General features: G+C 39.0%; 1 long non-coding RNA gene across 1 annotated transcript in view; it reads right to left on the bottom strand.

Annotated features, from left to right (window-relative positions):
• LOC142863040 (uncharacterized) overlaps nt 1–18723 on the bottom strand; it is a 38096-nt gene that overhangs the window by 5290 nt on the left and 14083 nt on the right. The window lies entirely within an intron of this gene.

The raw sequence follows: 18723 nt of genomic DNA on the forward strand, positions 1-18723 counted from the left end.
TATGTATAGAAAAAATTAGCCGGGCATGGTGGCACATGCTTGTAGTCCCAGCTACTTGGAAGGCTGAGGCAGAAGGATTGCTTGAGCCTAGGAGTTTGAGGTTGCTATGAGCTAGGCTGACACCACGGCACTCATTCTAGCCTGGGCAACAAAGTGAGACTCAGTCTCAAAAAAAAAAAAAAAAAAAGAAGGGAGAAAGAAAACATTTATTATTATTTATCTTATCATGATTTCACATAAATACAGCATTGTTTCCTTACAAAGTTCCAAATAGCATCACCATTTACAATTACTAAGATTGCATAATAATTCATCAAGTAGACATACCATATTTTATTAAACCATTTCTTGATTAGATGTTTAGATTGCTTTAAAATTTTTCCATATTATAAATGACACTGTGATGAACATGTTTATGCTTAAAAATGTGACTGTGTTTTGGATTATTTCCTTAGGTTACATTTTCAAAAGCTCCACCAGGTCATTGGTTATCAAGATTTTATTACGTCTGATATGTATTATAAATTACATGATGAATTCTTAAAACCTTTTAGCTCCAGGATTCGGTAATTCTACTGCTAAGAAATAGGATCCTTAGTCTAAACATTTTTTAAAGTAGGCAGGATAGTATAATTGTCAAGAAAAGAGACTTTGGAATCAGACTTCCTGGGTTTAAACCCCAGTTCTATCTCTTGCTACCTGTATAGACTCAAACAAATTACTAAATCCTTCTGAGACTATATACATAAAGCATGGGGTCTGGTATATAGTAAGGAATCAGCAAATATTAACCATTATTGTTGCCTTTAGATTATTTTGAAAAAGATAAATCTATAATTTAAAAACCTAAGAATTATCCTTAAATGAGTAAGAATAAACATAAAACAAATGGCAAACTAATACTCCTATACTTAGATCATAAATAAGCAGGTTTATTTATGTGAATATTATTTATATCACTGTAGTTATTAATTACATATAAGTAAAAATAAATACTATTTTATTGAGTACCTACTCTTTAAAACCTTTACAAACACTGTCTCAATCCTCACAACAACCCTCTATAGTAGTGATGATAATACCAAAAACAACAACTGACACTGACCAAGTACTTATTATGTGTCATGTATGATTCTAGGTAACAGCCTATTAATCACTATAAAGGCCTATGAAGTAGGGGACTTTTCATTTTATTGTCCTCATTATACAGACAATATAATTGAGTTAAACAGAGGTTAAATAACTTGTCTAAGGTTACATAACTAACAAGGTAGATCTTATTATCTCCATTTTATAGATAAGAAAACCAGAACCTATGAAAATTGCCTATAAAAGTAAGTAACTAGGGCAAGATTTGAACCAATATCTGTTGGACTCTCAAGTCTACATTGTTTTATTTCTACCACTCTGCCACCTTTCTGTAGATTATCAACAGCAAACATTTAAGATTGGCTTCCCTCATTCTTGCCTTCTTTTGCCATAAGCCAGGGCATACCAAAAATGGTCTCATTTGAACATGCGCCTCTGAGAAGAATGTAATTGGGAGGGCAAGCCTAATGCAAAAGCTCCATATTCTGAAATGCAACCCTTAAAAACGATGCACTGTGGATTATCTCTCATGAGGTATTTGTTGTGGCCCTTCTAGCATACATATCTGAGAGTTTCTAACTTATCTTTCAGATACTTGGGGGTTCCTAATCAGGTCCTTCTTTCTTTTTTCTATTTTAGAGAGACAGGGTCTTGCTCTATTGCCCAGGCTGGAATGCAGTGGCATCATTATAGATCACTGCAGCCTTAAACTCCTGGGCTTAAGTGATCCTTCTTCCCCAGCCTCCCAAGTAGCTGGGATTATAGATGCACATCACCATGCCTGGCTAATTTTTAAATTTTTTTATAGAGACAGAGTCTTGCTATGTTACCCAGGCTGATCTTGAACTCCTGGCCTCAAGCAATCCTCCCACCCTGGCCTCCCAAAGTACTAAGATTACTGGTGTGAGCCACTGTGCCCGGCCCCCTAATCAGTTTCTTAATGACGTCAAAAAATTTTTCAAATGGATGCTACAGAGAGATTTCTTATTTCCCTCTGCCTCAGAAAGCCCTCAAAATCCTCTCCTCTGAGAGAAACAAATCTGCTTCAAACCTCCTAAAATACCTTCAAAAATACATTTTTAAAAGGACTACACTCACAAGAAGAAACATGGATTGAAGTCTTAACTTTTGAATGAAATAATTGTTTAATCTTGGGCAAAGTATTTCCCTTTTTTGTACCTTTTCAACAGTGGAGAGAATGCCCTGAGATTCTGTATAAGAATGTGGGTCCTCCCACTCTGGGAGGCCGAGGCAGGCGGATTGCTCAAGGTCAGGAGTTCGAAACCAGCCTGAGAGAGACCCCGTCTCTACTATAAATAGAAAAAATTAATTGACCAACTAAAAATATATATACAAAAAATTAACCAGGCATGGTGGCGCATGCCTGTAGTCCCAGCTACTCGGGAGGCTAAGGCAGCAGGATTGCTTGAGCCCAGGAGTTTGAGGTTGCTGTGAGCTAGGCTGACGCCATGGCACTCACTCTAGCCTGGGCAACAAAGCGAGACTCTGTCTCAAAAAAGAATGTGGGTCCTTTCAGAAATTATTTAATATGAACTCGAGGAATTCAGTGAAGTGAGAAATGTAGGTAGTGTAAAAGAAATAAATCCTCCTCTCATTTGTAGAAAAGAGCAAAGCAGCATCCAAAGCCCTTTTCTATCTTCTCCCTACTCCATCCTCCACTGACGACAAGAGCAAAGATAGGATCCTACTGCCACCTTGTGGTACATGAGCTAGCAGAGAAAGAACGGTACTCAATCCACAACCCAGCCCCCAGGAAACTACATTCGCCTCCTCCCTTACAATTGCACAGAGCTTGATAATTCACAGCTCTATTATCTCATTTCATTCTCACAACTACTATGGGAGTAGCAGGACAGGAGGCATAACTCCATTTTACTGTGGAAGAAACCAAAGCTCAGAGAGACTATGTGACTTGCCTAAGGTCACACAGTTAGCAACTGGCAGTCAGGACTTGAACCCACATCTCCTGACTACAAATCGAGTAAGGCATTCCCTGAAGGGGAAGAAATTGACATTTAGGTATTATCCGGGTTAAGGAATTTGAGGGAGGGAGGCTTAGGGTAGAGAAAACTCAATTTCTTCTACAGACAAAACTGGGCACAGGCTACAATGCAGCTGTATGTCTGTAGAAAAAGACATCCAGATAGCCTGGATTCCTGCATTCCTCCCTGGTTTGCACTTCCTGGGTTAATATCTGTAGGTCTCTCTAGCTGCTCTCTCTCCCTCTATTTCCAAACCTCGGCCTGCCCATACGGCACGCTACTGATTTATAGACAGCTAAATGCTGAACACCAAATGGGTCCCAGGCAAGGGTGCCACAACATCCAGAGATCAGCAAGAACTACCAGGAGAGTTACTCTGTCTCTCAGTTAGAGATCATAATATTTGTGGCTCAGCCAAAACTGTATAAGTTTTGCCAGAAAGCTCAGCTGGCACATACCACAATGATGTCATGCTCACTGAAACCCAGGGGGCAATGCTGGGGCTATATGACATACCAAGTAGTATATAGGAATGGCCTAAGAATTAATCTGAGAATTTCCAAATTTTCAAGGCAACCACAACTTTTATCTCAGATAAAATACTGCAAAGCCCAGGTGCCTGAACTGGCTACCACCACTGGTATTCCTTTAGTTTCCTTCATTCATTCCTTCACTGAATACAGAGCACATTCCCTAAATGAGTAGGGCATTGTGAGGGATAAAGATGATGAATAAAAAATAATTCCTTTGTGAAACCAGGATCTCATAAGAGATATCTGCACGGCTATGTTCACTGCAGCATTATTTACAATGGCCAAGAAATGGAAATGACCCACATGTCCATTGACAGATGAATGAATAAAGAAAATGTGGTATATAAATACAATGAAATATTATTCAACCTAAAAAAACAATGAAATCCTGCCATTTGTGACAACATGAATGGACCTTGAAGACATTATACTAAGTGAGATAGCCCGACACAGAAAGACAATACTGTATGATCTCACTTACATGTGGAAACTAAAATAGTCGAATTCATAGAAACAGAGGTAGAATAGTGGCCACCAGAGGCTGGGAGAAGGAGGATATGAGAAGATGTTGGTCACAGGGTAGAAAGTTTCAGTTATGCAAGATGAGTAAGTTCTGGAAATCTCATGTATAGCATAGTGACTATGGCTTAAGAGCATAGATCCTAAGTGTCTCACCACACACAAACACACACACAAAAGGTAACTACGTGAAGTGATAGATAGGTTAATTACCTTGATTATGGTGATCATTTCACAATATGTATATCAAATCATCAAGTTGTATACCTTAAATATATACAGTGTTTTTAAAAAGAAATAATTCATTTGATTAAGACTTTGTTGCCTCATGGTGAACAGAGGGAAAGAGGGAAAAAAAACAAATTATAAGTGCATGTGAGATATAAATATTCAGTACTTTGGGGTTAAGAGGAAAAACTAAGATTCCTTCTGGCTTGGGAGTTAGGGGATTGGAGACAAGAAATGGATAAAGAACAAGTTCATGGATATATAACACATATCCACATAAGTGTGGCCTTTACAAATCTCCCTTGCCGGCTCTCCCGTTACTACCTTGCTCTCAGCCTACCATATTCTGAACTTAAGTTTTCTTCAGTAATTTAAGGGTTAAAAGTATAGGCTCTAGAATCAGATAGATCTTGGTTCTAATCCTATCTCTGCCATGTTAGACAACCTTGGCAAGTTATGCAACTTTCCCCCTCACCTCAATCTGCAGATCTATAAAGAGGATATTATAAAAATACCCATTTAAGAAGGTTTTGTGAGACTTAAGTGAGATAATGTATGCAAAGCTCAGGGCCTGGCCCATAGTAAAGACTTAGTAAACAGCAGTCCATACTACTGTTGGTTATCTATGTCTTGGATCATGTTTTCTTTGCCCTGAGATTCTCTTCACCTTCTCAGAGGGCTCCACTCCCATTTCTCCTCCAGGCCCGTCACAAAGATCTCTCTTCTTGAGTGCCACAGGTCCTGCCAGCTGTTCCACACTGAGTGCTCAGAACCTTTGTTCACATCTCCTTTACTGTATGTATGTGATGTCAACCTGTATTTGTTTACAAGTCTGTCTTTCAAGCCTGTGAGGCTCCGAAGGGCAGGAGCTAGGTTTTATTCACCCTAGCACAGTATATGACTCGTGATACCACTAGAGAAATGACTGTTGAATAAATAAGGTTGTATGTGAGCTGGGCCTTAAATAACTAAACAGGAGTTAAAGCACACTGTTGGATGGCCTTTTAAATCTGAATGTTAATCTATTGGTGCTGTATATTAACCCATTGGAACCCACTAGAAATAATGATATCAAGGATTAGCCTTTAAGATGAGCTGCAAGGCAGGACCAAAATGAGTCAAAATTTCATTAGGGGAAGCTAGGGGCAGATGTACGGATGAATGAAAGGAGCCTGGAGCCCAGGCAGCAGCTCAGGAAACAGGTGCAGGACTTTCCAGGGTAGCCAGGGTCACTTTGGTGGTATGGTAAGTGAGGGAAGTAAACTACTTTAACAGTGGATAAGAGATTCAAGGATGGATATAAAGGAAAATAAAAAGACAAACATCACAATTTTTCCAGGATGGTCCTATGGGGAAAGCAACAAACATGTCATATAGAAGGTCACCATGTAGTCTAAAAGGGTTAATTTATAGATTATAGCTTTCTGTCTGCTCATCATGAAACCATTCTCTTTATCTGCAGAGAAGCTATCCTGTATTTCATTACAATAGAAAAAGAGGCCTCCAGATCCTGTTAAGGTATTTGGAATTTTTTCTGGTGTCTCTGCTCTTCTCCAACTCCAGTTACATGTATGTTAGACCACTTGACATTGTCACACAGCTCACTCATGCTCCATTCATTCTTTTTTCTTTGTGCTTTATTTTGGATAGTTTCTATTCTGTGTTTTTTTCCCTCTGTTTTGTCTTTAAATGTACTGATCTTTCCTTCTACTATTTCTTTTTTTTTTTTTTTTTTTTTTTTGAGACAGAGTCTCACTTTGTTGCCTGGGCTAGAGTGCCATGGCATCAGCCTAGCTCACAGCAACCTCAAACTCCTGGGCTCAAGCAATCCTCCTGCCTCAGCCTCCTGAGTAGCTGGGACTACAGGCATGTGCCACCATGCCCGGCTAAATTTTTTTTTCTATACATATATTAGTTGGCCAATTAATTTCTTTCTATTTTTAGTAGGGATGGCGTCTCGCTCTTGCTCAGGCTGGTTTCGAACTCCTGACCTTGAGCGATCCTCCGCCTTGGCCTCCCAGAGTGATAGGATTACAGGCGTGAGCCACTGCCCTACCTGGCCTGATCTTTTCTTCTACTATTTCTAATCTGCTGTTAATCCCATCCAAAGTTCTTTTCATCTCAAATATTATATTTTTTCATCTCTAGAAATTTGATTTGGGTTTTCTTTTATTTTCCATTTTTCTCCTTGTCATGCTCATGTTTTCCTTTACCTCTTAACAAGTGAAGCATATTTATAACCATCTTTGTCTTAAGATTCTATGATTTATACCCCAAATTGTTTCTATTAATTGAATTTTATGCATATCATGGGTTATATTATCCCATTTCTTTGCATGTCCAGTAATTTTTCACTGGATGCTAAACATCATGTTGTTTCTCTTCCTTTCAGAATCACAGTCCTTGCCAGGTATAATGGCTCACACTTATAATTCTTGCAGGTTGGGAGGCCTAGTCAGGAGGATCAATTGAGGTCAGGAGTTCAAGGTTACAGTGTGCTATGATTGCACCATCACATTCCAGCCTGGGCAATAGAGCAAGACCCTGTCTCTAGAAAAAATAATAATAATAAAATAAAATATGAAACCCATTCTAATACACCTTCCATTATATTCACTTAGGAGCTATGTGACATGAGAAAGTTACTTAACCTTTTTAAGCTTCTGTTGCCTTATCTGTAAAAGGTGATAAAACTGTAGCTAATTTTTAGTACTGTTGTATGGGTTAAACTGGATGTTATATGTCATAGCCCTCATCATAGTGCCTGGTACAAAATAAGCACTCAATAAATAATATCTATCATTATTATTATCTTTTGCTACACTGAGAAATATCAATAGTGAATTCTGTACATTCTTTAAATAAGGGGCCTCTATAGTTTATGATCTTCTTATCCCTTCCTTCCTCCGTATCTCCTTTCTTTAGGACAAAGACAAGAAAATCTGAAACTTCCCCACTAAAATTCTGTAGAATAACACACCCGATAGCATAAGCCAGGGGAGAAAGAGCTTGGCTCGCCTCCTTCCCAGTGAGAGTCACTGCTGTAGATCTGGAAAAACGGAGGCACCACTTTCATCATTTTCAGAATATAGCACGCAGCTGTTCTCCTGGTATGCCACGCATCTTGAGGTTGCTCCAAGAGCTAAAAACAGAGCTCAGGCGATCATCCCAATACGCCCAAGCTCATTCTTTTCAAGGTGGCTCTACTTCAAATCCAATGGGCATTCTGTGCGTACTCCTTTTCTAACTAAGAGACTAGGAGTTGGTCTTCCCCACCACACTGTGAGCTCTTCAAGGACAGAGGGCTAGTTTATCTCTATAGCTCATGCTTCTAGCAAAGCACCTAGGACAGAGCAGGTACTCAATAAATGTTTGTTGAATGAATTCCTTGTTTTTCTTTTAATTGGGATGGGGCAGGAGTGGGAAAAGAACATTGATAGGCATACAAAGAACCAATTGGTAGAGGGATCTTTCTAACAATTTTTGTCAGGGAGTACAAACTTGTTCACAACTTCCAATTCATTATGATTCCCCAAATACACTCTGAATATTCCTCCTCCTGAGCCTGTACTCATACTATCCCCTCTACCTGTTCTACCTCTCTCTCTCTCTCTCTCTCTCTCTCTCTCTCTCTCTCTCTCTCTCTCTCTCTCTCTCTCACACACACACACACACACACACACACACACACACACACACACACACACACTCTCAATACATACATCCTTCAAGACCTGGCCCTAGTACCTCCTCTTCTGAAACTTTTCTCAACTGCTGTTGCTGAAACGGCTATCTTCATCTTAACCTTCCATAATACTTTACATTCAGCTTGAGGCACTCAAAATATTCTAGCATATACTGTGGTTAGTTATACATGCTTCATCATCTTTATGGGATTGAGGGGCAAGGGTCATCTTTTCATTTCTTAGGCATCCAGCATAGTGCTTTGTACACACCAGACATCTGCTAAGTGTTTAGTGCATTTATTGACTTAACTTTGAAGAATAAAAAATATGATCATTCAACCCAATTTCAAATATAAAATAAGTAAGGTAGGCCAGGCACGGTGGCTCACGCCTGTAATCCTAGCACTCTGGGAGGCCAAGGCGGGTGGATCGCTCAAGGTCAGGAGTTCGAAACCAGCCTGAGCAAGAGTGAGACTCCATCTCTACTAAAAATAGAAAGAAATTAATTGGCCAACTAAAAATATATAGAGAAAAAATTAGCCGGGCGTGATGTTACATGCCTGTAGTCCCAGCTACTCGGGAGGCTGAGGCAGGAGGATCCCTTGAGCCTAGGAGTTTGAGGTTGCTGTGAGTAAGGCTGATGGCCACAGCACTCAAGCCCAGGCAACAGAATGAGACACTGTCTCAAAAAAAAAAAAAAATTCATGGCATTAAAAATAAGAATTTTATAACATTTTACAATATCCTTATCCCAGAATTTGAAGAAAAATTGAGGCATCAAAAAACCAAGATTGAGAATCAGTAGACAACTGTAGAGGCCTGGCCAAGCCCTTGGTTTTCCCAATACTATCCTCCCCAAATTATTCATCAGCATGGTCGTGGGCACAAATGAGAAGAAAGCATTGAGAAACTATAAAACATTAAATAACTTTAGGATATTATACTGCTCAAAGGAAAAGGCCAAGACAGAAGTAAATCTTATTCCCTGACATTAGGGGTGAGCTAAGGCTTCCTTTTTACTTGGATAATTGCTTTATATTCTCTTCTGGGTAATACAATCTACCACTGACATCATATATTGACCGATTTGTTGCCTTTTCCTCTTTTTTTATTCCCTATAAAGATTAAAATATATAAACCAATGATATTCCCGCCACGCCTACCTGCAGAAAGCAAGTTCACTGTGGCCTTATCAGTGCTGTTTCTTAACATCATCACATTTTATTGATGGAGCACACTTAGATTATTTAGTTCAACTTTTCCATTTTACAAATAAGGAGTTCAAAGTCTAGAAGAGAGTATACTGTTTGCACAAAGTCACCCAGTTAGTGTCAGACTCCACAATACAATCTTGTTTTCCTAACTCCCAGTTCTCAATATTATGCCCAAGTGTCTGGGTACACAGATGGCCATTAATAAATATTTTATTAAACTAAAATGAATTTAATTGCTTCTTGTTTGTTTGAAAACAAAATAGCTGGACACCCTGCAGAATGTAGACAGGAGTGAAAGTGCTGTTCTGAACACTACGGCTTACAGGCAACGTGGTATGGACTCCGGCGCAGGCTGCCTGAGTTCTGATCCGGGTTCCGCTACTGCCCATCTGTATGGCCTTGGGAAAACTGCTTTATGTTTCTTAGCCTCAGCTTCCTCATTGGTAAGATGAAGACACACACAGTAACTACCTCAAAGGCTTGTTTATTTATCCAATAACATTTGTTGAACACTTGCTTTTGTGGCAGGACCATGTTAGATGCTGGGATACAACAATGGACACACACAAAAAACCAAAATACTACCCTTACGAGCTGACATTCTTTTGGGATTAAAGGAGACAACCTATGTAGATAGCTGTTCAATAAATGTTCTTGTTGCTGCTGTTACCTTTGTTTTAAAATGTACTATATATCCACATTTTAAAAGCAAATCGGCAAATAGATCTTACAAAGAGATAGCTTGAAGCAAAATCATAGGGCATAAAACAGCTCACACAGCAGTGTTTCACAAGGACAGATATTATCACCATGGCAACATCTTTCTGAGTTCCTTAAGAGCATTTACTTACTTGATGTTGTCAAAGATTCAGCCATGGTTCTGAAAACACCATATAAAGAGTGTCATGCAGGGGCGGAGAAAATCCTTTCCCATTTAGCTCCAGAAAAGACAACTTTTTCTATAGGAAATCACTTTAATAAAAGTTAATATATAAAATCCTAAATTAAGAAACATAAATTAGGGGATAATTACTTGTATTGCAGTGGAAGTCATTGAAGATTTCTTTTGAAAAACCAGCTTCCCTAGTATATTCAAAATATAATGCATTGTTCAAAATTCTATATGATTAACAAGTACATGAAAAGATGCTGAACATCCTTAGTCATTAAGGAAATGCAAATCAAAACCACAATGAGGTACTAATTTACACGTATAATTTTAAAAATGGAAAATAACAAGGCTTGGCAAGGATGTGGAAAAATTGGAACCCTGTACGTTGCTGGTGGGAATGTAAAATGTTCAGCCTCTGTGGAAATAGTTTGTCATTCCTCAAAAAGCTAAACATAGAATTACCATATGATGCCACAATTCCATCCCTAGGTCGGTACTCAAACAAGCACTTGTGTAGGCATGTTCACTCATAGCAGCACTATTCACAATAGTCAAAATGGAGAAACAATCTAAACGTTCATCAACAAATGGATGGGTAAACAAATTGTGGTATACATATACAGTGGAATTTTATTCAGTCATAAAAAGGAATTAAGTACTGATATATGCCACACCATTAAACATTATTTTAAGTGAAAGCAGTCAGACACAAAAGGTCACATATTGTGTGATTCCATTTATATGAAATATCCAGAACAGAAAATTACAGAGACAGATCAGTGGTTCCCAGGGGATATGGAGAGAGAGGAATGGAGAGAAACATCTTAATGGGTAAGAGGTTTTACTTTGAAGTGATGGAAATATTTTGGAACTAGATAGAGATGGGGTTGCACTACATTATAAATGTACTAAATGCCACTGAATTGTTCTTCTTTTTTTTTTTTTTTTTTTTTTTTGAGACAAACTCTCACTCTGTTCCCCTGGCTAGAGTGCCATGACATCAGCCTAGTTCGCACCAACCTCATACTTCTGGGCTCAAGCGATCCTTCTGCCTCAGCCTCCCGAGTAGCTGGGACTACAGGCATGCGCCACCATGCCCAGCTAATTTTTTCTATCTATTTTTAGTTAGCCAATTAATTTCTTTTCTATTTTTAGTAGAGACGGGTCTCACTATTGCTCAGGCTGGTTTTGAACTCCTGACCTTGAGCAATCCCCCCGCCTCAGCCTCCCAGAGTACTAGGATTACAGGCGTGAGCCACCGTGCCCAGCCTGAATTGTTCATTTGAAAGCGGTTAATTTTATGTTACATAAAATTCACTTCAATAAATTATTTTTTAATGTTAATAAACAGAAACATGAAGATGTGAGAAAAAAATTATAACTGAACTGCTTAGCCATTTCAGAAAACCATGTATATGGTACCTATACCTATTCACAGAGAAGGAAGTGTTAAAAAATTTATGAGGCCATTGTTTTGGACTAAGCTCCTATACTAAACCTCCAAAGACCAAAGCAAAATGGAGTCACTCATGCTAAGTACCACATAGTCAAACAAATTTTAATGAAGCAGGTAAAACCCCAAACAGATCAGTTTTCTGAAAATAAGAGATTCCTAGTAACCAATCAAAATAAGCCCAGTTAACCTGAGCTGGCATGATAGGGAAGTCCCCTCTGCTATAACCCTTACAAGAAAAGTAGCCTCAGGTTAACCAATCCACTTTTTTTTATTATTGTTTCCTTGTTCCCACCTTATAAAAACCAATTATTCTGACTTGCACAGCAGAACACCTATTCTATTTTATAGAATGAGATGCTGCCCACTATGCATGAGTCGCTAATGAAAGCCAGTTAGATCTTTAAACTAAATTTGTTGAAATTTTGCTTTTAACCACTTCAGTACCAGTGTCAACTATAGTCGATAGCCCCAGATGAACGCAAGCGTCAACTTTAGTCAACAGCCAAAAGCTTTTGCTTTTATCTCTGCAGTTGCAGTATGTACATTCAGCTAATAAGTTACTACGAATCTGTGACCTTTTAACAAGTCCTTAGTAGGAGTTATTATAGTTATTTTCCTAAAGCTGCCTGTAAAGTAAAACAAGCTTTCAGTGCTTTAAAGCTTTCCTCATCACACAAGAGCAAAACGGATTCATCGTCAACGCACAGCACAAACTATCGTGCGGACTATGAGTGCTGGCTGTGGGCAAGGCTTCATGGCCGGTGAGCGCCATACCAAAGTGGTTAAACAAAAGGAACAGAAAGTACTTACTAAAATCCTGGTTTCTTCCTGTTAAAGTAAAATTTTGTCTGCCAAACAAATATAAAATGAACACATGTAGGCTGGGCGCGGTGGCTCACTCCTGTAATCCTACCATTCTGGGAGGCCGAGGCAGGAGGGTCGTTTGAGCTCAGGAGTTTGAGACCAGCCTGAGCAAGAATGAGATTCTGTCTCTACCAAAAATAGAAAAAATTAGCCAGGCATGGTGGCACATGCCTGTAGTCCCAGCTACTCGAGAGGCTGAGGCAGGAGAATCACTTGAGCCCAGGAGAGTTTGAGGTTGCTGTGAGCTAGGCTGATGCCACGGTACTCACTCTAGCTCGGGCAACAGAATGAGACTCTGTCTTTAAAAAAAAAAAAAGTAAAATGAACACATGTCAAAGGTTTTATTTAACTCATTAAGAACAGAACTAGGGTCAGGCATGGTGGCTCATGGCTGTAATCCTAGCACTCTGCGAGGCCGAGGTGGGCGGATTGCTCGAGGTCAGGAGTTTGAAACCAGCCTGAGCAAGAGAGAGACCCTGTCTCTACTATAAATAGAAAGAAATTAATTGGTCAACTAATATATAGAAAAAATTAGCCGGGCATGGTGGCACATGCCTATAGTCCCAGCTACTCGGGAGGCTGAGGCAGCAGGATAGCTTGAGCCCAGGAGTTTGAGGTTGCTATGAGCTAGGCTGACGCCATGGCACTCACTCTAGCCTGGGCAACAAAGCAAGACTCTGTCTCAAACAAAAAGAACAGAACTAGTAACATGTTAAAAACTGGTTCAAGAGACAACTAGAAATGCCAAAATGAATTTGTTAATAGATGCAAAACTAGCTTATTGTGCATGAGAAGTAATGATCAATTGCACCGCCACAAGACAAAATTCATTGGTATTTCTATAGATAAGAATAATTGGTATCACTCTGTTTCCTACAACTTTACAGAATGTAAAATAGTTCAAAGACAATGAAAAGTGTATATCACTATAGAATCAGACAACCTGAAAGGGTTCACTAGTCATTCTGAAGGACAACCAGTAATTTTTTTCCCAAATTTCACAATTTCTCCTTATATTCCTCCGGAAATAACTCACTACCTTGACAAATGATTTCTCTTCACCCAGATTTTAGGTCCTCATTTGTTTAAAAAAAAATTTAAGGAGGAGTTGGCTTGGATAACTTGAAGCTCATCTTGAGCTTTGACAACCTGCTAAGAACCTACTTGGGGGGTAGGGGGCTAGATGCTGAATCACAGATTCCTACAGATAATGGAGCCCTTTAAACCATCAGCATTCATGATTACATTGCATAAATTACATCTCTAATGACAGGATGTGCCATCCTTCGACAAGGGAGGCCATGCTCCCAATGAATCATTCTAGAACAATTTGCCTTTTTTTTTCGTACTACTACTGGAAATAGGATAATACTGAATTCTCCCAGCTTTTGTCATAACCAGTAAGCATCATTTCATTTTTAAACAATTGACTAAAATTAGAGAGTGAAGTAGTCTCAAACTACAAAACAAAACAAAATGAGGTAGGTAGCCGACATGAGATGCTCAAAAATACTAAGCTGAATGGCTTTTGAAATGTTTACACTATGTTCTATACATGTAGTCTATTATAAACATAGTAGGGCATTTATGTTTTTTCCTTTTGTTTGATCTTCTATCATTATCACACTCTCCACTTGCTCAGTACTGGGCACACAGTGGATGCTCAACCAACACTTGCTATTTAATCCTATAATTTATTACAGAGAGTGGAAGTCTATACTTAAATCTTTGTTCATGATAACAGAGTATCTCTACGTAGGTTGAGTATCCATAATGCAAAACTCTGAAATCTGCAATGCTCCAAAATCTGAAACTTTTTGAGTGTTGACATGATGCTCAAAGGTGTATTTAAGTGTAAGGTAATATTCCAAAATCTGAAAAAAAAAGTCTAAAATCTGATTCTAAAATCTAAAATCTAAATTCTGTTTCCGAGTATTAAAATCAGATAAGATAAGAGATACTCAATCTGTATGTTGGACCTCAATTCTTTTTATTGTATTTTAAAAGTATTGATCAATTCAGTACAATCAAAAGAACATCTACCAACAGTGTATAAAACAGAAGTCTTAAGCTTCCAAAAAAAAAAGTACCATTTCATAATTAAAAATACTTCTCCATAAAGATCTAAAACATTGCATACAGCTTCCACCAAAGCCAATGCTAAGATTAATATTAGGTTTCTACAATCAGTAAAACTATAAGTCTGACCCAAACAACTGTGAGCTACCTCCTGTCTCGTGGATTGAAAGGAAGGGCAGCTTGAATTTCCTTTAAATGCCAATACCAAAATTCTTCACATTCCAGCTAAAAATGCTTTGCTCACCATGAGACTTTGGCTCTACCCTGCCTTTTATCACTCCATTCCCATTTAGGTTTCATGTCCAATTATCAGCGATTAACTCAGGGTCACATATTTTTGTCCTTCTGTTGGAAGGAGGAGTACTCCCCAAGTGCGGTAAATTGAAAGCTGGAATTGCATCAACTAGAGTGGAATAGGGCGACCCTTCCCCAGCCCTTCCAGCTGATACCTTAGCCTCTTTGCACACAGCTGTCATTCCAGTTTATGCCCCTTCTTGCCAGAGAGCAGGGATCTACCTCAAACACACACAGTCTTGCGGGGCTCTTTCATTGCGGACAGCAGGAGCAGAAAACCCGACAGACAACATGGAGGCTGTGAGTACCTTTGACAGCAAGGCTGCTAGTTGGCTAGGATTTCTCAGATCGTATTGATCCTACAGATGAGGAAAATCAAATATGCTTAATTCCTTGGGAGCAGGACAGAGAATACAATCCTGATGATTTGAGCTCATAGGAAACCAGTACAATGGCCTCCCACTTCTACTGTCAGGACCAAACACCTTCCCTCACTGGCTCACACGCTCATCAGTAAACACTTAACTAATATCTATTATTTAAAGAACAAAATGTAGGAGGCAATTCAAAATACACTAGAGCTCAATGTTTCTTGGCTCCACACATCTGGAGCTGTTAAAAAGGCCCTGCACTTCGCACGTTCCTCCCTTTGCTCAGTGCACCTTCTGAGAAGCCACTGCCCAGTTGAGCTGAGTGGAGACTAGACAAAGAAAGCAGCAATTTCCATGTTTGTTCTTTCATTCTCTTGTCACCTGTGCCCTTGACTCTGCCCTGGGGAGGCCAGGCAGAATCTGCCGGTGACTTTAAGACTAGAAATGACAAATAACAGAGAAAGATAGAAAGAAAATGTACTGACATAGCCAGAAGGAAAGAAAGAGTATAGTGTGAAAAAGAGAAGGGTAATGAAGGAGAACAGGTAATATTAATAGCTGATCTCTACAGGGATGGTAAGGGGACTCTGACTCACCTTTTAGAGCTCAGCTTTTAAGACCTAGAGTCAAAACCTACCTGTGAAGGATCCCTAGAGGAGGAGGCTGGGAATTAAAATGTCCCTTACGTGCATTATGCTAAACGCAGGGAAAGGGGTAGAGACGGAATAAACATTACCGAATACCTATTGATCTTTCCTTTTATCCCAAAGATTTAGTCAAAAAACTAAGGAAACACAAGGAATTTGTTTTTATGTACTCAGTCTGTCATTGATCTTTTATTCTTTCTTTTCTTCCATATTTTCCAAGTTTTCTGTAATGAAAATACATTTTGTTTGGTAAAAACATTTAAATAAATTACATTACAAAAATAGAACAAACTTGGAGAGAAAGCCCTGGGTCAGACTAGACACAACTGAGTGGATTATGAAATCCCAGAGCTCCCAAGACTCTTAGCACCAACTGCTGCCAAAGTCTGAATCTGTTGGCTTTTCTGAGTCTAGCAGTTAACAAGAAGATAAGACGATCTGCCTTCCTTACAGGCTTGCTCTGATCACAAGATAAACGTGTCAAAGCATTTTGTGAGTATCAAGCACTTAATCAGTGTGAGATAGTATTCCCTCAGTTAAAAACAACTTGCTATAAAACTAAACAAGGGTAAGGACAGATATAAAGAAGGAAGGGATTTGCATGGATTTCCTCCCATTTTAGTTCACCAGGTATCTATGGATTAATTCTGACTGGCAAAGGCTTTCTGCTTAGGACATTTGAAGTCATAACAGAAACAGAAATTCAGCAATAAGAATCCTTACTCCATGCCGGGCACGGTGGCTCACGCCTGTAATCCTAGCACTCTGGGAGGCTGAGGCGGGCGGAGTGCTCGAGGTCAGGAGTTCAAAACCAGCCTGAGCAAGAGCGAGACCCTGTCTCTACTATAAATAGAAAGAAATTAATTGACCAACTAAAAATATATATACAAAAATTAGCCGGGCATGGTGGCGCATGCCTGTAGTCCCAGCTACTCGGGAGGCTGAGGCAGGAGGATTGCTTGAGCCCAGGAGTTTGAGGTTGCTGTGAGCTAGGCAGATGCCACGGCACTCACTCTAGCCTGGGCAACAAAGTGAGACTCTGTCTCAAAAATAAATAAATAAAATAAAATAAAAGAATCCTTACTCCATGTAAGGTAACTTGGATGGCTGTGAAATCTTTAGGTCCTAGAGAACTGAATTCCCACATTTCCAACTCCAGCAGAATCTGACCCCATGGCCGAAACACTGATGGAAGAGACCTGGCAAAAATATATTTGATACTAGGAGAGATCAAATGATTTCCCCTGAGACTAGGCCTGAGTTTGTTTTCAAATTCTCACCTTGATATACTTAACTATCTCCTAGAGGAGTTGAAGGTACTAATTAACTGACCCTGTCAAAAAGCACTAATAGGCATATCAGGACAAGAACTAAGGACTTTAACTGACACTGGTCCACAGCCAAATCTGTTTCTCATTCTGGCTCCTACTCGCACAGTGCATTAAGGGAACAGATGATGTCAACACCACTGGGCAGGCAAGTTATCTCAATACTCAACCCCTGGCAGGAGAATTTGTGCCTTGATTTATATTTAGTACTTTTCTACCTTAGTAATCCAGTCAGCTGAAGAAGAGCCAGCAACCTGACTATTCTCTGAGCTCACCACATTTATTTATTCCTTAGCAATTAGCAATACAGTTAGTCACCTGGGGAAGTATCTACTAGGCGTTTAGGGTCCCGTCATTTGCAAACTTTCAGAGGCCACACAGGATTATTATCCCAACCAAAGTAGAAGGTTGGGCCTCACTATTTCATTAGTAGCAACCTTCTGTTCAAGGGACAAAGACAAAGAAAGAGAGGTTGCTAACAAAATCGGATAGTATAGCCTATCATTTTATCACCAGGGTGGAGGATGGGGTGAAAAGCAAGAACTCTGCTTTACTGTTTTTTATAAAATGTCAGACCTTAAATTAGGGCACACATTCAGCTTCTCTTAAGTTTCAAATTGGAGTGTTCCCAGGAGTTCACAGTGAATATTGCCTTTTTACCAAGACACAGAAAGTGAAATATCAAAAGATTAATCAGTAATTTCCACATCTTTTCATTTGGATTTAACCCAAATATTTAATTTTATTTCAATCTCATACAGCTTGTAAGGACCGATTTATCCAACACCAGCTGTCCTCATATTTAAAAGCTGCACCACAAAGATAAAATTAGAATCAAGTGAGGATCATATTCCTCAGCAAGAATTCTGCTCTGTGTCCCACTGATGCCCTGAGACACAACTGACAAATCAAATGCCAGCATTATTGTTGTTTTGCTTCCACACTTCCTAAGTAGCTATAGTATGATAGGAACTGTATAGATCACCCAAAGAGGCATGAACCCTAAACTCATAGAATTATACACATGGGGACAAATTCATTTCCAAGGTTATTTTTCTCAGCAAAGTGGGAGGAAAAGTATCTACTGTTTTGACAGAGCTGGGAGTGAGTGAAGTCAATTATCACAAACTCCCTTTTTATTAATATTTTTGGTGCTTTCCACTTCAGGAATTTTCTAAACTTGCATGATACTCAAATTAGACTGACATTTGGGTAAAGTACAAATGTTTGTTAAATCAAAAATGAAAGACCAAATGTCATCATCTTGGTGTTAGATATTTGGTGTGACAATGCATTTGTGATTAAAAAAAAATAAACTCAAGATTCTAAACTCTTACTTGTTAAACATTTACCTTGAATGTCTAATTGTAAAAATACATTGATAATGTTCTATGATCAGTTTGGAGGTATTTTACAAGAGGGGAAAAATGTTCAGTTCTCAACAGGCATTTTACAAGAGGGGAAAACAGAAGTAACCAATAAACACTCAAAAGATGCACAACTTCATTTATCATTAAAGA

This window comes from Microcebus murinus, chromosome 21 (assembly GCF_040939455.1).
Source record: "Microcebus murinus isolate Inina chromosome 21, M.murinus_Inina_mat1.0, whole genome shotgun sequence".
In the NCBI taxonomy this organism is placed as follows: Eukaryota; Metazoa; Chordata; class Mammalia; order Primates; family Cheirogaleidae; genus Microcebus; species Microcebus murinus.